The 24,125-nt window shown below is 45.1% G+C and overlaps 1 protein-coding gene across 1 annotated transcript in view; it reads right to left on the minus strand.

Annotated features, from left to right (window-relative positions):
- The window catches only part of Asic2 (acid-sensing (proton-gated) ion channel 2), a 1,088,234-nt gene that overhangs the window by 277,092 nt on the left and 787,017 nt on the right, over window positions 1–24,125 (minus strand). The gene's annotated exons all lie outside the window — the stretch shown is intronic.

Consider the following 24,125-nt stretch of genomic DNA (forward strand, 5'->3'; position numbering starts at 1 on the left):
TTTACTTCAAAGAGACCACAGAAAGCTTAAGTTATTTCCTTGAAGTCATACAGCTAAGAAGAAGAAGAAGAAGAAGAAGAAGAAGAAGAAGAAGAAGAAGAAGGAGGAGGAGGAGGAGGAGGAGGAGGAGGAAGAGGAGGAGGAAGAGGAAGAGGAGGAGGAAGAGGAGGAGGAGAAGGAGGAGGAGGAAGAGGAGGAGGAGGAGAAGAAGTAGGAGGAAGAGGAGGAGGAGGAGGAGGAAAAGAAGGAGGAGGAAGAGGAAGAGGAGGAGGAGGAGGAGGGGGAGGAGGAGGAAGAGGAGGAGGAAGAGGAAGAGGAGGAAGAGGAGGAGGAGAAGGAGGAGGAGGAGGAAGAGGAGGAGGAGGAGGGGGAGGAGGAGGAGGAAGAGGAGGAGGAGGAGGAGGAGGAGGAGGAGGAGGAGGAGATGGTGGTTTGCATTCAGAGAGCTCAGCTCCATCCCCTTGTTCCTCCCACACCATGGCTCACATGACTTAACTGTTTCTTCCTGATGGATTTGCTTGGAGAGCCAAACAAATCTTTAAGATTGTGCATAATCTGACCAGCACACCCTCTCCACCAAGAAACAAAAATTTAACACTATGATCTCCCCATAATAACCTTTTTTAAACAATTTTTTTATTAGATATTTTCTTCATTTACAAATGCTGTTCTGAAAGCCCCCGAAGTTCCTTTGCGTCTCTATCACTCCGGCATCTAGGACTCCACACCTGGCACCTACCCTCCAGTGCAATGTCATGTGCAGTGCAGGAGGGTCTTCCTAGGACTCAGTCCTCATTGTGGACTGCGACCACCACCACAGTTAAAAGTTCATTCCTCCCCTAAAATAATTCCTCCCCTGCTTTCTATTTGATTTAGATACAAGATTTTGTCATGTAGCTCAGTCTGGCTTTGAACTTTTCATTCTCTTGCCTTGGCCCCTAAGTGAAGGGATTACAGGCCCATGACACCACATCCAGCAGTTCTCTCTTTACGATTGTGGTGAGGTTTGAGGTTTCAAAAAACCAAGTCAGGTCTATTGTCTTTCCCACTCCCTGCCTACGGATGAGGATATAGTTCTCAGCTACTGCTCCAGAGTCTGTCTGCATGCTGCCATGTTCCCCACCGTGATAATAATGGACTAAATCTCTGAAACTGTATGCAGGCTCCCAATTAAATGCTTTCTCTTCCAATAGTTGGCCTTGGTCATGGTGTCTCTTCACAGCCACAAAACAGTGACTAAGACAGAAGTTGGTACCAGGGGCTCAGGTACTCCTGTGATAGGCCCAACCATGCTGTTTGTTGGAAGAATTGGAACAAGTTGGGACTTTGGATTAATTGCTTTAAGCAAGGATCACCTGGCCATCCTAGAAGGAGTATGAAAGACAATGCTGGGGTGGGGTGGGGGCAGGGCATTTGTACCGTGAAGGCCCAGGTCAAGAGGTTTCAGAGGGGAATAATAGAAGTAAGTAGCCTGGAGACTGTTCTTGTAATATGTAGAATGTATTCTGTTTTAGAAAGAATGTAACTATTTTCTGTCCTTGTCCTACAAACTTGCCAGAGGCTAAATTGAAGAGTTTTGGATTCATGGGATTGGAAGAGGAGATTTCAAGGCAGCAGAGTATTGACCAGTATTGACCTCGTCCTGTTGTTATTAGAGGTCATTCTCAGGCAGGTCCACAGTGGAAAGGAGCAAGCTGAGCCAGGGAAGAATACAGAATGTAGAGTTAGGACAAAAGGGGCCCCAGGAAATGTAATGGAGCCAAGTCCCACGCTCAAGGAAAGAAGAAGGTTAAAGAAAAGCCTGTGGCTACTTCAGATAATGGTGACCTCAGGGCAAGACCCCACCCAGCTAAGCTTCCAGCTTGTAAACAAATGAATTAAAAGAAGGCTTCAGCAGTGAAAGGAAACTGTCAACAATGGAAAGCTGATACAGATATCACTGAAGGAGGAGGCCCAACTCCAACCCCAGCAAGCAGCAGAAATGGGCACCTTCAGCCCTGGGGTTCTGGCTATAGAGATAAGGGTACAAGGAAGGGTCTCTGGAACCCCTCAGTGGCCAAGGAAAGCTGTTACAAGAGGGCAACTTGAAGATGACTAAGGTCAGCCATGTGTCATGGTGCCCCTTCATGGAGGCCTACATGAAGCTGTGAGAGTGAATCCTGGATTTTGTTGGAGACACCAAGATGTTGGAGATGCCAGAGCTGTGAGGCACTAGACAAGAAGAGCTTCGTTCCAGGTGTGGAACTGGCCCAAACCAGAGATGTATGTGGTAGTTAACAAGTTGATAAGAGTTGGAGCTCTGATGAGCACTTTGATATCAGACATGGAGATGCACACTTTGCCCTACTGATTTCTGTTCTTTACTTTGGTCCAGAAATTCACTATGTTCCTTTTTTTCCCCTGCTTTCTCATTTTGATTTTGCAGAAAGTCACGGTTAAGAGATCGCCATGACTCACAGAAGAGACTTGGGACTTTATAAACAGTGTTGAAACTGTAATAGAGTACAGAGACTTTAAAGTTGGACTGAATGCAAAGACTTGCATTGCTATAAGCCTGTGGGGGCCAGGGTAGTTTGAATAGGAGTTGCCCTATAGGTTCATATTTTGAATGTTGAGTCACCAGAAAGTAGAACTCTGACAAGATTAGAACGATTAGGAGGTGAGGTCTTGTTGGAGGAAGTATGTCATTGGGAGTGGGCTTTTAGGTTTCAAAAGCTCCAGCCAAGCCCAGTCAATGTCTTCCCACTCTGTCTATGGATCAAGATGTAGCTCTTAAGTTACTGCTCCAGCACCTGCCTGCCTGCTACCGTGCTCCCCATAATGATGATAACTGGACTAAACTTCTCAAACTGTAAGCAAGCCCCAATTAAACGCTTCCTCTTACAATAGTTGACAATAGTGGTCATGGTGCCACTTCACAACAATAGAACAGTGACTAAGACAATGACATATGGGACATGTGACTTCTGTTGGCTTTCTCAAACTTCACTGAAGCCACTGGTGTTCCTGCTTGTCCCTGGATCCTACCAGTGAGGCATCAGATACCACTTAACTCTGCTTCTTCCCTGCAATGGGAAACGCTTTAGTCACCCTCTTGTAACAGTGCTTTAGGCTGACCCTATTCTAGAGCACTGTGTGAAACTCTTCTTGTCAAGTTCTCCTATTCCTAAGACCTCATCCATTAGGTACCTTACAAAATTATCAGGTCTTCCTCTCGTATGAGAACTCCAGCTACTCTGTAGAGTCGAAGTCTTTCAATGCTAAAGGGACTCTTGCTTCCAGTCGCCTAAAGAAGTCTTCCAGCTAATCTTCTCCAGGAGGAGTCCTGAGTTCTTTTGCCATTTCCTGCATAGTTCTGCTGTGGGGCTGGGGATCTTGAGTGTTGGTCTCATGCTGAGGTCTCTAGCCTCGTGCCATGTGAGCGTACACATCCTACACCAGATCTTGCCCTGCTGGCCCCGGTCTTGGTCACAGATATCTTGAGATCTGTTGGCTTTGTGTCTTCTGGGATTTTTGTGGAAGTGATATGGAGGGCAAGACAGCCCAAGGACAACAGCTTCTTGTTGTTCTTGCCTAAGTGTGCTTTCCTTTGGTATGTATGATACCACAGAATTAGTTAGCTTTGCTTTTAGCATCAGAACTCATGGACAGTGAGTGGGGTGTAAGGTTTTTTTGGTTTTGTTTTTCTTGTTTTGTTTTGTTTTGCTTTGTTTTGTTTTTGTGGCTTTGCTGCAAACCTAAATCCCTGTCCTTTTTTCTTCGTTTCTCCACTATGGTTCTCAGTGGCTCTGCCTTCTTTTCTTTCCTCTTCTTTCCCCATTCTCTCCCCTTTTGTCCTCACCAGTTAGGGCCCAAAGCCAGACTTTGCTCTCTGACACTACCCCATCCTGTGCTGCAGGTGGCCTTGGAAACTCTTGGAGCCCTGGAGGTGCCTGTGGCGTTGCAGTTGCAATGGAGTTTCTTTCGCTGGTGGGAAGAGACTGAGAAAGACTTAACTCATCTTATGTATCCCGTACCCTATCCATACCCTCCCTGCCCCCCCATACTCTATGTGCCTCCATCCTTTGAACATTTGATCACATGGTTTGTCTTCACTGACTCCTACCCTCAATGTCTTGTTTGTGCTCTCTTCCTCTGAGCTCTTCCTCACAATCCCCAGATGACATTTTCATCCTGTCAATCACTCATGTGGGCCTATGACACACAGAAGGAAGACCATAGCATCTATGACTAAGGAAGGACTTTGCTGCACTCTGCACAGGGCCAGGAGATGCTTGGCTACAGCACTGCTGTCTTCAAAGGAAGTGTGTTGAGAATTGGGGCTGCATATAAAACTAAGTTCATTCCTTTCACTTCAGTGGGAGAGGCTTCGAGTGTTGAACAGCTTCCTGTAAGCCACACCACTTGGTACTGATAAAAGCAGGACCAAACATAGGTCCAAACTCAAAACCCATCCCCTGTTCACCCTCTCAGATGGGCTATTTTTAAAATCCCCTTTGAAAGGTTGGTGGGTCTGAAAGAGTGTTTCTCTGGTGAGTTCAAGAACCTGGGTTCAATCCCCAGCAAACACACACACACACACACACACACACACACACACACACACACATGCACACACACATGCCACACACACAAACATACACACACACATGCACACACACACACACACACACACACACACAGAGAGAGAGAGAGAGAGAGAGAGAGAGAGAGAGAGAGCGAGCACTAGGCACCCTGAGCATTGATTGGCAGAGAAAGTTACTTTGGGACTTAGAAGTTTCTGTAACCAAAAAACAAAGTGACTAAGACAGAATACCAGGAGATGCAAAGATGCCAAATATGATCTGAATGAGCAAGTAATTGAATTAAGAAGAGGAAACTGAGGTAGAGCTTAGTGAGTTGCTCTGATGAGGATGACTACCGTGATAGTGATGGTGATGGTGATGGAGATACAGGAAAGCTAACACCAATTGAACACTGTTACTGTTCGATCTCACAGAACCATCATTATAGCTCTTTTGTACTGCAGGAAATAGGGGCACAGGCTAGATAAGTCACATGTCATCAGTGGCTGGGGTAGAACCCAAGTAGCCTGGTCTAGAGTACATGGTCTTAAATACGTGGGTTGTAATTTGATAAAAGTGGATGTTTATTGGCCATCCGAAGGATCAGGCACCATCTTTGGTGCCGAAAACACATCTGCTCAGATGACCTCCCTGCCTTAATGAGTAAGAAGAATAGGGAAGTACTAATCGGTGCATCAAGTACTAATAGGTAATTTAACAAAGGTTATTTTATCAGATGTGAGGGCAGTCTGTTAGGAAGGTCCGGAGGAAGGGGGTATCTTTTGATTGATGTGAGAACTCTCTACTTTCTACTGATGCCTTGCATTCGTTTTCATTTTATCCTACCAACTAGTAGAGAGTTCGGTGACTTCTGCCCAAACTGGACAAACCTTCAGACAGGATGACAGACAGACAAAGGCATGAATTCTCTTTACCCAGAATGTTCCCCTTCACCCTGTCCAGAACCTACTTCTGTGGGTTCTTCCCTTCCTCATGGTGTCTTGCTGATGTAGTTGCTACACTTTAATTGATACACCCCACCCTCCCAGCAACCCTTGCCCAACACACCTTTATTCTATGCTTAGACTTTCATACCCGAGTCTTGCTTGCAAGCTTGCTCGTGGTCATAAAGTTAGTAGAGAAATGGAGCCTTGCACACTTTCCTAGCCAATTTGCTCTCCCTTACGCGTAACAAAACTCTTGTTAAAATAGTTAAGCATAATAACCCTCTCAGCGGCAACCACCCACTCACGATGAAAAGGCATGCGGTTAAAATAGGATTTAATGAAATATAAAACCTCAGGTACAATTAGGTGTTTTATTCACAGCTCCTTGGCTGTCCCCATATTCTTCCTAATCATGAACATCTTGCCCTGGTGCTCACCTCTGCTTTGGGGAGCAACAGCTCACCAGTCCTGAAACTGTCTTGCAGACAGACCCCCTGCTGGGGCTTTGAGATGTAAGGCCAGGTTGATTTATCCAAAGCTGCATCCAGACTGCTTTCCCTGGTCGCTGGGCTGGGGCTTTCCTGTGTGTCAGCCACCAATGATTTTGTTTACCCTCCTTGATTTATAAAAGGCTTGGCCAAGCGATTGCCTTGGGGGTCTGCTATATCTAGTTTATCCCTTTGTCCACTCCAAGGAGGGGTCTCCAGGAGAGACGTAGTATATCTTTCTGCTGTGGTATAGACCAGTGTGATTATCCAAATAGAAGACAGGAAGAGAAGGGGACTGGGGGAGAGGGGCTGGAGTAACAGAGTAGCAATCAGATATCAACCCCAAACTGTTATCTGTATCTCTAAGGCAGCCTCATAACTGCTTCCTCCATGGGTAATATTATCCACGACATATCCATGTCAACAGAAGACAGAAGATGCTTCTTTATTCCAGTTTCATTGTCTTTGTTGTTGGCTTAGGCACAGGTCAGACCACATTGGCTATCATCATAAAACTGCTCACAAAGCCTGTGCTAGTGCCAAGTCCAGAGTTATTCCTCATTTTCCAGGAGAAAGAAAGAAGTCCACAGAGGGAATTTATTTGCCAAGGGCCACATGGTGTGCCTTGTAGGTGGTATAGCTTAGATACCAACCCACTTTAGACCCAAATGTTCTAGTAATTATGGCTGCTTGTATTCTTATGTTAATTTGTATCCCCCAAGACTGTTTGCCTGAGAACATCTGCACTCATGGAGCTTCTGGGAACCTGCTTCCAGTTGGTTCTGACTGGTAAATAAAGGTGCCTGCAGCTAATGGCCCGGTAAGGCAGACAGAGGTGAGACTTTTAGGATTTTCAGGTTAGGGCCAAAGATGAAGAGGAGAAGAGGAGATCTGCCATTCTGGGGAGAGGTGGGGAAGAGGAATCGCCATGCCAGAGAAGGTGTGGGACAGAGAGCATAGTCACCATGTAGGAACCAGGGGAGAGCAGCCCAAGAGGGCTGCCCAACTGGGTCCAGGGCAGATGGAATGTAGGATTTAGTAAGTAATAACTCAGGATTATTGGAGGGAGGTAGATTAGACATTTGGAGGTTAGGAAGTGGTCCAACCATTGAGCTGATTAAGGCATATCAAAATATAAAGGCTCTCTCTCTCTCTCTCTCTCTCTCTCTCTCTCTCTCTCTCTCTCTCTCTGTGTGTGTGTGTGTGTGTGTCTTTCATTCAGGAACCCAGAACACTGGGGCGGCTATGAAGGAATGTTCCACCACAGGATTTATTAAATGTTATACTACTACAGGTAATGACTCAAAAGGCAGAATTCTGGGGGCTAAGAATAAGAAATGACAAAGTAGGTGTTAGTGTAATTCAGAAACCCCTTGGAGGACAATGGGAAAGCAGGACTGACTGGGACCAGAAAAGAGGCTCTTAGGATCTGCTATGGCTGTGTGTGTGTGTGTGATCCTGTTCTTCCAGATGTGGACTGGTGCCACCAAAGCAAAGCTCACACGGCAGAAACCTATCAGCTAAGAAGAAGTCTAGGGAGGCCCCCGGAAGTGTAGGTGCTCAGTAAGTCCTTCTCCGACAACCAGAAGGCATTACACACTGAGAATCACATGCGGTCACAAAGCAGGAACTGGTGTCTGCAGATCTCAGACCTTCATCCTAGCCTTCCTTGAGTCCTCTCTGATATCTCCTCTCCTACTCATCCCGCTCCCCATCTTTGGGTTTGCTTTCTCCTTAACACCCCCTTAGCCCATACACACCTACACTTACTCATTCTTTGTCTCTCTGCAGCCTCTAGCACTAAGTTGTTAACATTAGCCTCACAACAGTTTTCTCGAGAATCTTGGAGTGATAAAGCCAAGCTCTTAAGCTTGGTGAGTCACAGGAGCTGTGAAAAAGCTCCTAGCTTCTGAACTGGCAAGTCTTGCACTCTAGAAGTTTCTCCAAGGAAACCAACTCCAAAATAAGGATGGAGTTCTGCAAGGCTTTTCATAGAGGAGTGTTCCTGTGCTCAACAAAAGAGGAGACAGTCATCGAACACGTGATGGACAGACACAATGTCACCAGGAAACTGCTGACAAGATGAAGGCATGCATACTTTGTTTGCATCAGATATGAAAAACACAGGGTAAACTGAAGTGGAAAGTTCTGGTTTCTATGGAAAGTCAGTTATGTCAAATGATGTTTTGCTATAGCAGACACGTGAAAGGACGTGTGATGTTTAGAGAGAATATAACTATGACCTTACAGGAAGTGGGAACTCCAACTTTGGTTTGCCTTGCTCTGCCTCACAAGTCTTCGATGGTGACACACATGTATTGGTTCGCCTTACATTGCATTGCTGAGCTATACTTGTGGTGACTTCATAGAGAGAAACTCAACAAAGAACTTCTCATGTGGTTCCTGTGGCTTCTTACTACTTGCTGGGACTCAGGCCAATTGGTGAGCCTTGTGGTTTCTTCTGGATTGAATTGCCCTTGCTGATTCACGTGGGTGTCCACCGAGTAGACTGAACTGCAACTGCTGATTTGTGTTTGGTGTTTGCTAGTGCACTAGACTGCGAACAACAAAGATTGAAATCACCCCAAAGAACTATTTCTAAACAGGTTCACTTCCTCTGAATTCTAATGACCTTTCTTTCCATTACCTCTGGGGAGTGATGAGCTAGAGGGGAGGCTCAACCCTTATTAAAACAGACTGTAAAAAAAAATATGCCTACAATAAACATAATCAGAGACCAGAGAAAACACCTACCCTGTCCATAGCCATCCAGGAATGTATCTTTGAACATGAAAGATGGTCATAAATATGCTACCTCACACAATTTTTTAGATTTGGGGATAAACAAACCCAAGCCCACCTGTGGGTGTCAAGGGAAGATATGTTATAGTAAGAAAAGCTGTATCCAGTATTAATATTTGACAGTACTAATATTTTAGGTCATGACATCTCTGACCTTCCAGCCAATGTGATCACCCTCCTTGATCAGAATTGTACAGCAAGCAGGAAAAGAGACCACAGTGTCATCTTGATGTGGATGATAATGCTCACCCTGACCTATGTTTATTTGGAATGTTCCTTCTGAGCTTGTAACTCCTGAGCCTCCCTTCATTGTCAGTGTCTACCAAGACCTTCACCTGTCTCAGTCCTTTTTAAACCTAAATCCTAGGGGCGAGTGACATAAAGAATATGATCTTTGTGACCAAGCAATGATCTGTCAGGAAACCTTACTGTTAACATACATGTGCCATACATGTGCCTGTTCACTCATGTGGACATGCTTGCACACACTGATTAAAGGCCTCTGTGTTAGTTACTTGTCTGTGGCTGTGACAGAACACCTGACAGAAGCAACTTCGGGGAGGAAAGATTCACTTGGCTCATGGTGGAAGAGGGTTTCAGTCCATCATGGCAGAGCATGGTAGGGCAGCTCGGATCATTACAGTGAGAGAGTGTGACCAAGGCTCTCAACATCACAGTGACCAGAAGGCAAGACAAGAACCAGGCATAGGAATGGCCTTCAGAGGCCTGCCTAGAGTAGCTTCCTTCTGCCAGTAGGACCTCCTTCCCAAAGTTGCTAGAACAGTAAGTACTACTAGCTGGCGACCAAGTTTTTAAATATGAGCCTCTAGGAAACATTTCAGAATCAAACTGTAACATCCAAGCAAGAACCAAACTCTTCCCAGTACGGCAGAAGACTCTGGGTGAGAATCACCAGTGGGGAGGGGCTTTACAAGTATCCTTTCTGTTCGCCATGCCTCTGTCACCTGACCCCAGTCTCTTCCCAGTGACCTTACTGTTGATTGAAAGGCTAGATACTGATGATCATGAAGGGATAAGCATTTTCCCAACCACAGCTCCACGCCATGGTTCACTATTATCTGAATGTCCTTTAGCCTGCTTTTTCTAGTTTACATGAAAAGATAAGGAAAATTATCATTGGAGCAGCTGACATGTATGTCATCAAATCTTTAATAATAATTAATAATAATAAATCACAATGATAATATATTTAACTTGTAGAGGATAGTAATGCGACAGACATGGAATGAGAAACTCTGCATATATTATCTCATTTAATCCCCTCAGTAACTACAATGAAATAGATTCTTTCTATTATATTATGGATGATTTTGAGACTGAGAAATATAAAGCGATTTATTACAGTCAAACTCAGCCTTGGCTGATGTTAAACCCTCCCCAGGCCTTGGCCTTATACAATACAGCTTTCCAGGTGCTAAAGCTGCCCTATGATGTCTATGTATGAAGAAGTCTCTGCTTTCTTGGCACCTGCTTTTTATTTATGCTACAATCCTGTTAACACCTCATTATTTGTCTTTGTTTTTGTTTTCTGGAACCTTTGTTAGAAGAGAAATGACAAATATTACGGAAAGTAAAGGATAGGTTTAAGATTCAAGAGGACTTGATAGTTTGGGTAAGTGGCCAAAACCTAACCAAAAAGGGAAGGCCAAAACACACACACACACACACACACACACACACACACACACACACACACACACATACACACACACACACAGAGAGAGAGAGAGAGAGAGAGAGAGAGAGAGAGAGAGAGAGAGGGGTGCAGGGAGAGAGGAGGAGGGGGAGGGAGAGAGGGAGAGAGGAAGGGAGGGGGAGGGGAGAGGGGGAGGGAGAGAGGGAGGGAGGGAGAGCGGGAGGGGGAAGGGGAGGGAGATGGGGAGGGGGAGGGAGAGAGGGAGGGAGGGAGAGGGGGAGAATGAATATCACTAAAAGTAGGCATCATTACATGTTTGGGCAAACTCTGCATATTTCATATAATCCTGAGCATTTTAGCCCAAAATAATAGTAGGAACTCATGGTGAGGACCCTGAGCCTTAAGGATTCTAATTTTTTTCTGTAAAAGCCACATAGGGAAGAAGGGAAAGATGGGTTGTATTTTAGGAAAAGGTTTAGCCAATGGCCATGCTCAGAAGATGGAGATCTGGGGTGCTTCTCAATGAAGGAACCCTTCACTCTTAGAAGTGTGAACTACTTTGAAAAGTGACATCTCTTTGTGTAAAAGAATCTGAGAAGCAAAGCTTTCACTCTCTCATTGGCCAATACTTCAGCTACCATCACTAACAAAAGTTACCCTGCTGTCCTATTTCTGATAGCTAAATGGTTACCCAGCTCAGAGCTTAATGTTCTGAATTGGTTACACGGTTGTCAGCTGAGCTGTGCCGTGGGTGTTCAGTCATTTGACAATAGGGAGTTTCGTGGTATTTAAATGTTTCTATTTCTTTTTTGTTTTTTAAGCAAAAAACAATGACAGGCCAATTTTGCCACATCTTTTTCCCCTGCAGGAAGGAACAATAAAAGCGAAATAGAATTCTATTAGAAGAAAAACACGTCTGCCTCTCCTGTCTCCTTTGGTAACATTTTAGGACTTCGCTCTATAGGAGGGGAGGTATCTTCTGCAGTAGGTGACAGCAGATGTGTAGAGGGCGTCAGACATTAGAGCACAATAACTATATTCTGTCTATTAGCCTACTGTGAGCAAACTCCCCCATGCAGTGTTCTATCTATCTATCTATCTATCTATCTATCTATCTATCTATCTATCTATCTATCATCTATCTATCTATCTATCTATCTATCTATCTATCTATCTATGCATTTTTGCTCTGTTTTTTTCCTTTTTCAAGTGTGTCCATTGATGGATTCAGAGATGGGAAGTATCCACTCTGGCTTGTGAGATATTGGCACTATAATCTTTTAAACGTGGAACTGGAATTTTATACACAGGTAGAAATATTTTGCTAGTGGATTCTATGTCTCTCTTTTCTTCAGAAATCTTGAAACATTCCTCAGCTAAGCCCACACCCTCAGCACACTCCAACTGTCACCAAGGGACCTCAGTGAGACCCCCACACCCCTCTCTAGCCCATGCATGTGTTCCCAGGCACCACTCCCTGAGCCCAGGCCCCATCTTCCAGTTCTTCTCGTTATCTTGCTATCTTCCCTGCACTCACTCCCCACTCTGCCATTTTAATGATATCCTCACCCTGCTTGGAAGCTCTCAAGGGCTCGTCATTGATCATTGTAGAACTTCACAGCCTGTAGGGCACACACCGAATTGTAAGGAGTACAGATATCGATTGTCATGGGGTTGGGACAGTGAGCTTAAAGCTGCAGCCTTGTCCACTTGTCCCAATGACCTATGTATAGAACTTCTACTATCCATTTGGAGACATTATCAGGATGTTCTGAGCACATCTGACTGAGAAGGCCCTTCTGCCCCAGTAACCTCTGGCTCAACTTCCCATCCTACAGGCCTCTTGCTTCCCCAGCAGAAGTCATACCACAGTTTTGCGATATTTTGCCATTGGACTGGTGCAGATGAGAACTTCATTCTTCCCCAGTTCGGTGAATGTCTACTTTGTGTTTGAGGCCCTCTTGAAAGCTCTCCCTTACTTCTAACCAATGGGATGAGTGGCACTCTTTGGAGCTTCATCTCCAGCTAGCAGAGGGAACTTGTGAAAGTTACTAGAATTCTGAGTCTTAATTTCCTCGTTTGAAAAATGGAAATAATAATACCTGCCTTGCAGGGTTAGCATAAAGATTAAATAAGATAACGTATGGAAACCACTGAGCCCAGAACTTTGGCATTTAGTAAGCACTTGGTACATATTTATTGAGTAATAAATGGAGCTTGTTATAATTAACTACTCGGCTTTACCAGTGTGCTTCTTCTGTAATTGTGCACTGCGTGGGAACTTCCCCCTTGGAAGATTTTTCTCTTCATCCCACTACAATAGACTCTACTTTTCTAGGATACTAACAAGCTCCCAGTGAGAAGGGACCTCCAGTCTGTGCCCTTAGTGTAGCCTTGACACCAGTAATGGTGCCAGTGATATGGAAGACCTTCCTAATGTTTGATGACACTTTCCTGATGTGGCTCTTGTGGGGGTCAGATATGATGGTACATGTATGGTATTTGGAAATCATACGTGTTGCATGAGCATCCTATGGACCTGTGTCTTGCTTTTCTACTCACCGGTTGTGGTCTCAAGCCTGACACACAGGTTAAGCTGCCTAAATGTGAACCTGCCTGCATACTCCTGCTCCCAGATATAACCCTCAGGCTCTAAGGAAGTGTGAGAGCCATGTGAGATGTTAGCATTTTTATTTGTTGGGCAGAGGTGACTGGGGCTTCATTGGCTTCATTATCTTTGGACATGAGTATTGGAACAGAAGACTTAGTTTTGGATATTTTTGAACATTGAGTCCATTCACTCAAGTTCTTTATACCAGAGTATGAGCATTCTCATCAAGCAAGTCACCCAGGGAAGGACAGGCAGGGGGCTTTTGAGTGGGCTTTGTCATGTGAAACTAGCATCCTTTAGGAATCGGCTGGTCCAATACTCTTGGTCCAGTTTATAAATGAAGAAATTAAGAGCTAGGGAGAATCATAGATATTTTAAAAAATATTTCTTTTTTGTATATATTTTTTTGATATATGTGTGGGTAAGGAGGTGGGAAAGCATCTATGCCCATGCACAGAAGCCAGAGGAGGACATTGGCCGTCCTATGTCAATCTTCACAGTCTTCCCTTGAGATAGGGTCTCTTGCCCAACCTAGAGCTAGGCTGCCAGCCACCAAGTCTCAGTGACCCTCCTGTCTCTTGCCTCCTTTCAGTGTTGGGCTACAGGTATATATGTGGCCATACTTTTATGTGGGTTGGAGATTCAAACTCTGATCTTCATTTGGACAGCAAGCTCTTTTACCTACTGAACCGTCTCACCAGCATCCACTCCTCAACCAGGAATCTTTCCAAGGCCATCTGGCTCCGGGTTTGATGACCTGCAAAGGTCTATATCAGAGTGCCTTCCAGGAGAGGAAGTAGAGAAGACTACACAGACATCGACCCCATGAACTCCATGAAAGTGTCCAAAAGCAGGCACTCGGTAGCTCAGGCCTGAGACTAGATCTCAAAAGAGAATATTTTCTAAGCATAAAGGGGAGTGACCACAGAGAGGCACAAAGGTGACTCAAGTCCAGGGAGGCAGAGTACGAGCCTTCGAGAAGGTACAGGAGGTACAGGAAGGTATGGATGCTTTTATTATGTTGACGATCTGGTTACATTTACTTTTATGCTTTGTTTCATTTGTGGGAAATTTAGCTGGAGGAATAGAATTAACAGGAAGCTTTTTAGAACATTAAAGCACATTGTAGAATGGATTGCAGCAGATGAGAAAAGAAAGAGGAAACAGAGACAGTAACAACCTAAGCTGTTTCAGTGGTCAAGGACCCAGTCACAGCTGTAGCCAAGGTCAAGAAAGTGGGTGTGGGTGGGGTCATGTGTGAAGGATTAGGGAGGCAGATCCACATTTGAAAGTCCTTAATGAAAAAGTGAAAACAATTAATCAGATGCCAAGGTGATTAAGGGAAACAAGACTAGGTAAACAAGTCTGAGCACTTATCCCTTAAAATGCTAAAAAGGCCCCAAAGACAAGGAATCTTATTTAAATAAACACAGTTTCACTTGAAGAAGGATTTCTCACCCGGGATAGAGAACCAAGCTAATTAAAGGGAATGACTCAGTGGCCTTCAGCTTATTATTTAAGAAAGCTCCAAATGCCTGTGTGTGTTCTTCTTATACTGAGATGTTTACTTAAATCCTAACAACCACGCAGGACCCCTCTAAGCCACCGCATCTACCTGCTCCCTCTCCCCCCCCCCACAGGGCGCCCCAAAGCCCATCCTCTAAGGGAAGCCCACCTTTCCTGCAGGTCAAGGCTCAGAGTCTACTGAGGTAGGGCTCCTCAGTTTCTCCCGTGTCTGCCTCTCTGTTCTTCTGAGTGGACTCTCAACCTCAAGCAACTTATCTGGATTTGAACATGGATTTACCTTCCTTTCTGATTCCTAACCCCCTGGGTTATCTCATTTAAACATCTGGTCCTGGTCTCTCCAGTAGGCAACTCAGTCAGAAATCACGCTCCAGGTCTAGGTTGCTCTATAGCAGGTGTGCTCATTCAGTAACTCCGTGCTGTTGAGTGAATGAATAATGAATGAATAAAAGTGAGAAAGGGGGAAAACAAGGTAGGAGGATAGAAGGAACAAAAGGAACAATTTTATTTCATTAAATGAATTTAACCTAGATCACACACACACACACACACACACACACACACACACAATGGATTGAGTTGGTTTTATTTCTGGAAAAGGCACACCACCTACAGATCAACATTATGATTCACTTTCATAAAGTAGATAAAGATGATTTTTAGTAGGGGAAAAAAAAAGATTGAGCAGACAGCTTCATCGAGATGCTCAATCGTTGCTGCAATAACTGTTGATCTCTTTTGTCAAGTAGAAGTGGTTGAAGCTGGACCAGGCAGGAGTCCAGCACTGAAGGAGCCCTGCTCAGCGCCTGCTGGAAAGCTTCTCTTGATTTTTGGATTGATAGACTCTCATCACAGTGCAGCCATAGATTAGGAAGTGGGAAGGGGCCCATTCTGTTTGATTAAACTGCCTTCTCCCATGCCTAGAGGTCCTGATTCTTATAATACATCTTGGAGCTTCTCTCAGTTCTTTGATTTGCCCCTCCCTCATTTTTCCCTCTTTCTCCTTTCCTCATTTTCTCCCCCTCACTCCCTTTTAGTAACACTGAAGCTCAGGGGGTAGGGGTGAGGAACTGCACCATGTTCAGAGTCCTGTGTCTTCACTTTGTTCCACCGTGTCCCCCTCAGTGTCTGAGATGTGTGTGGCCTGATTGCTCTGCCAGGAGACCTTCAGCATCACCCCCTTGAGCACTGGTCTAAGAGCCACTTGTCCTGAAGTTATTGATATTGGCTTCTGAGAACCTTGGTTTGATGTGATGGACTGTCCGTCTTGTAGCCATGAAACCCTTGAAAATGGGGGTAAAGGAAGAAAGAGGGAAATTCCTTGAAAGGCAAAGAGAGGACGTAAGTAGATCCCAAACTGGAGTCCATACCTGAAAGGCTGAACACAAGTGGCTGAGCAGCAGAGATGTGGGCTGATGGGCCTGCAGAAGGGAGTCCTGCTCAAGAGAACTGCATGCCTTACCCTACAGGATTCCCACGGAGTCTATGCTCTCAAACTGAACTCACCATCTTGCTCCTTCTCCACCTCCTGTCACTAACACCTCCACCCCTGGCAGATCCCTTCACTCTCTGTCCCTGAATGTGTCCTCTCCACTTGTGGCACTTATTCCCAAGGGTGGCAGCATTGTGTCCACCAAGAACCAAAGCAGTCACCATCGTCTATCCCTCAATCCATGGTGTGGACTTCTGGGGTGACAGACACCATTTCATGGGACTGTGTGTTCCTAAGACTGTTCTTCTGCCATACCAGGGGGTCTTACAATCATTTTATTCTTAACGGCGACTTTAATGTCGAATATGGTATGTAGCACATGAAGACATTAAATAAGGATTGGGCAGAAAGTCTCCCATCTCAGGAGAATATCTTGTACCTATATACTGATCATCTTTCTTTCTTAACTCATGGAGTCAATCAAGCATGATGACGTTTTTACCAAGATGGCTTCAAAAACTGAGTAATGCAATATTATTACCATAGCGTACTATCTTGTCAGTGCACAGAATACTGATTGATACACTCTGTTACTGTGATATCAGTGTCAGATGCTTGTCCATCGAAGATTAGGGTTGTTTTCTTTTTTAAACATGTGTATGTGTGTATGTGTGCTTGCGTGTGTATGTGTGTGTGTGTGTGTGTGTGTGTGTGTGTATGTGTGTGTGTGTGTGTGTGTGCATGTGTGCCTGCAAGCATTCATGCCATGCCACACATGTGAAAGAAGGAGAACAACCTTCAAGAGTAGGCTGGTTCTCTTCTTTCACCATGTGGATCCTGGGAACCAAACCCTGGTCACCAGACTTCTCTGCAAGCACCTTTACTTAATGAGCCATCTTGAAAGCCCTACCTTGCTTGTTGAAACAAACTTTCTGGTTGGACTGGAGCTCGTCAAATAGATTAAGCTGGCTGGCCACTGAGACCCAGGAATCTGCCTGCCTCTTTCACCCCAGTGTAGAGGCTATACACATACATCACACCTGAGAGCGTGGTTTAATGTCAGTTCTTGAGATGGAACTCAGATTCTTATCTTGTGTAATAATCACTTTATTGACTAGGCTGTCTCTTCAGACACCTATGACGACTCAATCTTTTTAAAACATTATCTTAATTATTGTTGTGTGTATAGGATGAGAATGGAATGGGGCCCGTGAGCCCTGTAGTCTGTCTGGAGGTAAGAAGACAACCTTTGTGTAGTCTGTTCTTTTCTTCTTCCTTTACTTGGGCTCGAGAGATTGAGCTCATCATGCCTGTGGGCCCGTGTTTTACCTGGGTAGCTGTCTTGTGGGCCCAGTCTGTGTGGAAAGAAACTTCCTTTGAGCACTGAGGGAGGTGAGCGGCATTAGAATCCCCTTCAGCAGGAGCACCAGTATCTCTGGCTTTCTACCCCAGCTAACCTCCTAAGTGCAGAAAGCTTCATTTTTCTCCTCTAGGTAGTTCTGTCATCTCTAAGATGGAGACCAAACTACTCAGGCTAGAGACCCTCTAGGATGTGTGTTTCCCTAAGGACGTGTGCATCTGAGTTGGTCATTAACGTCAAACTAGAACAGCCACAGCCTCATCTTCAGTGACACCCTGAGCACCCAGAATTGCCTCCTTAATGCCAGTGGTAAATTTGCACCAACAAGGACAGAGGTTAGGGACCGTGGGCTGATCTGAGGGAGCGGCCTCACTTTGATCCTCAGGCTTAGAACCTATGTAAAAAAAAAACCTCTGAAGAAGCTGGACCCTGGCTGTGCCTGGGTTTGATCCTTTTCTTGTGTCCTGTACTGGTCTGTCTTTTTATGTTTTTCTAGAAGGAACAAATTACCCAAATAGAGTCCAGTGACTGTTTTCTCTTGGAAGGCACACCTGCTGGCTCCAGTGATGTTTGTTGTACATGAGATTGCTTGGGGCCTGGGGGGGGGGGCTTCTCTTATATAGAAAAAAAAGAAGGCTGTGTTCTGTTCAGCCACTAGTCACCAGGTCCAGTGACGATGGCAAGGGTTATCTTGGGGCATCGTGGCACCTTATATGCAGCCTGCAGTTAGAAAACACAGACCTACCCTGGAATTGCCCCCCCCCCGCCCCTGTGGGTTCGATTTGTGGAGGGGTGGCCCAAACTATCCAAACTCTTGTTCAGCTCTAACTCTACACCAGATGAGGGAGAGAAAGTGCTTTCTATGAGGCCTGGTGTAAGCCGGTTACCATGTGACTGGCTGGTATCTCACCTCAGCCATTAATTTTTTTTTTTTTGGTATGAATAGATGAATAGGCCTGCTTATAGGTGGTGAAATTGATACTTTCAGCATTGAAATCATCTGCTTGAGATTCCACATTTAGTATGGAATTTAAAGGCAGATATTTCTAATTCCAAGGACTATACTCTTTCTAGTAGATAATGTCCCTAACATGCACACCCTGACATTCCGGGCTAGTGTGGGAGAGCTGGCTAGTCTCTGTCAATGTGACACAAACTACAGTCATCTGGGAAGAAAGCACCTGTGGGGGTATTTTCTTGATTGTTAAGGTACAGGAGTGCCCACCTGGGTGGAACTTTCCTTAGGAGGGTGGGAGGAGGCTGTATAAGAAAGGCAAGCGATCCTTACTGGAGAAGGGCTGCATCAGTAAGCAGTGTCACTCCGTGGTCTCTCCTTCAGTTCCTCCCCTTAGGTTTCTGCCTTGGCTTCCCTCTGTGATGGATGGTAACTTATAACTTATAAGTCACTTAAAGGCTTTCCTCCCCAAGTTGCTTGTGGCCAGTGTTTTATCACACTACCCCCAGTGATAATAGTCATCCCTGGGGAATGCCAGGTTGCGTAGGGTTTCTGAGCAAGCCTTTTCTCACGGACAGGCGGCTGTGGATTCCTTGAACACTGGCGGACTTTGCTAGAAGCAGAACATCTCAGCATTTGTAGAGTGGAGAGATCATTCGTTTTCTGTGCCTGAAAAACTCCATGCCGTTAGCATCCTGAGTGATGTGGCAGGTAGCCTGGGGCTCAGAGAAAACAGGGAGGTCTTCGTTTGTCCCTACATGAGACCGTTTCCTGTCCTCAGTTATGTCTTCATCTCACGTCTCATTCTGCATTCTTGCGTTGGAGAATCATCTGTCTCCTTGGTTTCAAGTCTCGCGAGTGATGTTATAGCTCTTAAACCCACATCTGAAGCTAAATCTTTCTCCTGAGTTTGGTGCCTGCATGTGCAATCTTTTTGTATGTTTTGGTGAATGTCTCTCATTCTTGGCCTTCAGCTGGACCAGTGAGGTAGGTGCTCCTCATCTTCATAACAGTCTCCTCTTAGGTTTCTTTTATTCAACGTTTTTATCAATTTGTTGTGAATTTCAACATCATGCACCCCAGTATTATCCATTTGCTTATGCCCCCATATCCTCCCTCTGCTCTTGCAATCTCTCCCACTAAACTAAACAAATCAAACAAAAACATCTTGCTGTGGAAGCTGTAATGTATTCCACAGTACACTCTTTTGCCCAAAAAGTTTTACTTACAAATGTTCATTGCAATGAGCTGTATTGGTTTGGTTCGAGGCCTCTGGCTTCTGCTACACCACCAATACTAGATCCTCACGGGAACTCCTCTAAGACATCCTGTTGTTGCCCTCTATGTCATGGAGACCCTAAAGCTTTGGGTCTGTGGACTGGCTCCTTCATACACCCCAGCAGTTCATAGATTGGGGCAAATGGTTTGAGTTGGCTGACTCAAAGTCCTGAATCTGGGCCTTGTGGGTAGCTGAGTTGGTCTGTGCCAGCTCTCCTGGACTTCAACAACCAGATCAGTTATGCCCAGAAAGGGGTTGGGCTACATCTCCTGCTGGCTACAGTTGGCAAGGGGGCAAGACCACATCTCCTACCCTCCTAAGTTTCTTACTCCAGAAAGTAACTCTGCCACCCACTGACACACCAACATCGGAATCCCTGGTACCATCTAGGACTCTTCTTTGCCTATCCTTAAGAAGTGTTGTCCTGGACTCTCATGTCTCCCCAGTGCACCTTTCTTTCTCTTACTGCCTCCATTCTCAGACGCTTCACTAGGATTGTATCGTCTGGAATGGCCCCACCCCACCCCCACCTATCCATGCTCTGCCAAACTGAAACACTTCACTCATCACCTGGAGATCTCTTGGGTTCACTTGGCCTTCAGAATAAAGTCCAAACTCTGCAATGGCCTTTGGGACCGCTGTCCGGTATGTGAGGACCCAGGTTTGAATACCAATACTCTGTACTTTATTACAAATGTGACCTTGAACAAGCCATGAAACCTCTCTAATTCTGTCCCCTTATCTTTAATGTGGAGCTAATAACACTGACATTGTAGATCTGTGAACATTGATTCAAATGAGAGTAGTAAATGCAACCCATTAGGCCAGTGCCTGGTGTATAATAAACAAGCTTTGAGTGGTAGCCATCCTAAAATGGAAGCATCCTAAAGCGTTACTGAGACTTTTAATGGTGAGACATTAGAAGTCTCATGATGTTCAGACTTCTCCTTAATGGAGCTCCCATGAACTCCAAAATGGGAGGTGATTATATATATTTTTTTATCAAATATAGTATGTTATAGTTTTTCCAGTGCACAGTACAGACAACTTATGGAACCAACATGGCAGATATTAGAGATATCTATGACCTAAGGCAGAACACATAAAACACTATAGCTACCCAGTTATCCTATAAGCAAGGTCAGTGTGCTAATTTTATTTCTGTTGCTGTCACGAAATGCTCTAACCAAGAGCTACATAGGGGAAAAAGGAGTTAATTTCATCTTACAGTTCCTTACAGTTGCAGACCATCATTGTGAGGAAGTTAAGGCAGGACTTCAGGAGTCATAGTACATCCACAGTCAAGGGCAGAGAGAAATGAATGCATTCATAGTGGCTTGCTTGCCCAGTTTCTCCACTCTTACTCAGGACGCACTGCCTAGGGAATGGTGCTGCCTGCACTGGGCTGGGTCATCTCACACCAATAAGGTCAATGGAGAGAGTCCTCTATAGACATGTCCACAGTATATATGATGCTTCATGGAAACTCTCTCTTCAGGTGATACTATATTGTGTCCAGTTGACAATTACATTTAACCATCACAGGCAGTAAACAGCAAGAGCTGTCCGTTCTTGGCACTTTATATAGAGATGTAACTGTATGCATAAGGATTGTTGAGAAACAATTAGTGATAATGAGTGTGGATGTTCTGTTATTGATAGAGAAAGACTAAGACAGGAGGAGCAGTTCTGAGTGGGAGAAACCCTATCATTTTTACTACAATTCTGTTCAAAACGATCTCCAAACCACCATGGCTTCAAGGACTTCTTATACTAGAGCACAGTAACTTTAATATCCCCTGGTATCATAATCCACTGTGTGGTTTATTATATATAATTAGTTACAATGAGTGAATGTTATTTCATCACTAGTCTGTGGACTTCATCATTATCTACAAATATCTGTATTTTCTTTACAAAAGACAGAGCTAAAAAAATATTCCAGTTACTGAGACACACAGATACCCAGAGGGGAAGGTGCTTCGTGACATTTGTTAAGAAATCCCTGATTGACTCTGCCCTCACATCTTGTGCCTATTACAAATGCTGTTTGAAGTTTTTCAATTGTTTCCTGGCTGATTCTAGGGAGAAAGAGACTCTTTTTTTTTTTTAAATCTGGACTAGGACAGCTAAGCCAGGAAGTCATAGGTGATGATGATGGCCCAGATGACTGTGTCCCGGGGTTCCTTGTGAGGGACGGCTGCTGGGATACAGGCGAAAAATGAGTAAGCTCAGACATGAAGTAGATAAGGACTTCTTATCCTTAGGGGTCAGTGGTGGTAGCCGCCTTTTTCCTGGAGTTCTCACGCAGGAAGGTTCTTAGTGGGTGTCGAGACCTTGTTTTACTTGTGACTATGTGTGGATGAGTCTAGAGCTAGAGAGGAAGCATCTACCCTCAGGCCCCTGCATCCACCATGCTGCCTCGCAGGCTCTTCATTTATTCACAGAACCGTGGTGAGAGGCTATTGGGAGGATTAGAAAAGCTGGCAGAGAAAACTCTTAGCAGCACCATTAAAAAAAAATAAAAGGCTAACTTTAGTTTTATTTATGTGCATATGTCTGTGCGCATTCACATTCATGTAAGTGCCCCAGAGGCCTGAAGGGGGCAGCAGTTCCCCCAGAGCTGGGAGTTACAGGTACTTAGGAGTCACCCAGCATAGGTTCTGGGAACCAAATGCCTGTCCTGGCCTGTCCTATCCTGTCCTGGCCTGTCCTGTCCTATCCTGTCCTGTCCTGTCCTGTCCTGTCCTGTCCTGTCCTGTCCTGTCCTGTCCTGTCCTGTCCTGGCCTGGCCTGGCCTGGCCTGTCCTGTCCTGTCCTGTCCTGGCAAGAGCAGTAAGTGCTCTTAGCCACCTAGTCATCTCTCCAGCCCCAGAAATGCCATTATTGACACAATAGTGCCCTTTTACTTTTCTTTCCTGACTTCTTCCTTGGCACCCCAGCCTAGGCAGCGAGGACTTGATGAAGGCAGTTCTGCTGCAAGTTTCTAGGAACACAGGCTCTTCTTGGCTGAGCATGTGTGCTTCCAGGAACACAGCCATTTTGAGATGGAGATTCTAACGTGAGTACCTACCATTTTGCCTCTAGTTTAAGAGGAAGGAAGGAAGGAAGGAAGGAAGGAAGGAAGGAAGGAACCAATCCATCACCAAGCAGACAGATCTCCAGCTCTGAGTGAGGTCTACCCTTCTATAAAGCTTGGGTGGGCAGCATTTGTTATGGAACTTGGGTTTCTTGTTAGGGTTTGCACACCCAGCTTTCATTACCAGGCTCCATAAGAAGGCAGAAGGGCTCAGTGTAAAAGGTTTAAATGTATTTTTTTTCTTTTACAAAGGTAGACAAGTTGGGGGGTCTGGCATATTCTTTATTCTGTGATTCTCAAGAACAAAGAGAAATGGGAAAGAAAGATTCTATTTTCAGACCTTGGAAGCACTTGCTTTAGGTCAGAAAAATAGCCAGTCGGGATGTTTAGTCCTGTTGATACAGCTTGGAGCAGGCCTCTCTTCTTTTTTTGTGCTTTAAAAAAATTAATTGGGAAACTGAGCAGGTAGGAGAAAGGAGGTTGCAGGAGGCGTAGGAGCTTGCCTGACTACAAAGGGGTTCCGAATGTGGACTCCCAAGGCAACGAGAAAGCCGAACATGCTTCTGGATCCAAGAAAGCTCAGCCCAAGCCCTGCCTCAGCCCTTGCTTCCTGCAGGAGCCTGAGCAAGGGGTGCAAGGCCTCTCTGAGTTTTACATTCTCTAACTGTATAATGGGGATAATCGAGACTGCCTTCCATGTTAGCATAGCTCAGTGTTATCCAGTCCCTGACACAGCAACAAGGTGTCTGATAATGAGTGGACACACAATGTATGACTAAGCCAACCCCTGGTGCACACATGGAGAATGTTCAAGGGAAGCAACATCGCTAAGAGCAAAGCTCAAAACAGAACCCACAGGGTCAGGAACCGAGCCCGCCACCTTGGCTGGTCTACTGAGATCAGGTTAATGATGGGAAGATGAGCCACAGAAGAAGAAAAGGCATTGTGTTCTTATTAAATATATTTCTATGTCAAGAGCTTTGAGTTACCTTAAATCACGTATATGGACAAAATAAGAAACAAACTTTAAGAGGCCAACGAAGACTGGGAGAGTGTGCACTAAATGACTGGAGCTAATGAGGTTATGGAGTTAAAGGGCTGAGTTTGGAGGCCCATGGCAAACAATCCTAAAGGGAGAGGAAGGGGTTAAATGGCACCCAGCACCTGAGAGAACCTGTGGCATTCACAAAGGAATTCATCACAAACTACTGAGGAGCCAATGGCACTGACCTACCACCTGCCACAAAGGGAAACATCATGAAGAATGGCTTCCACAGCCGCTCTGTACAATTACCTAATTGTCATTTCGTCAATAGCCATTGAGCCTCCATGAAGAAACACAGACCATCATGGTGGGCTAGTTGGTTTGATAGCAAAAGATGTGGGCTTTCTGAGTCTGGCTTCTTTCACTTACACTAACGAACCC

This window comes from Mus musculus, chromosome 11 (genome assembly GCF_000001635.26).
Source record: "Mus musculus strain C57BL/6J chromosome 11, GRCm38.p6 C57BL/6J".
Taxonomy (NCBI): Eukaryota; Metazoa; Chordata; class Mammalia; order Rodentia; family Muridae; genus Mus; species Mus musculus.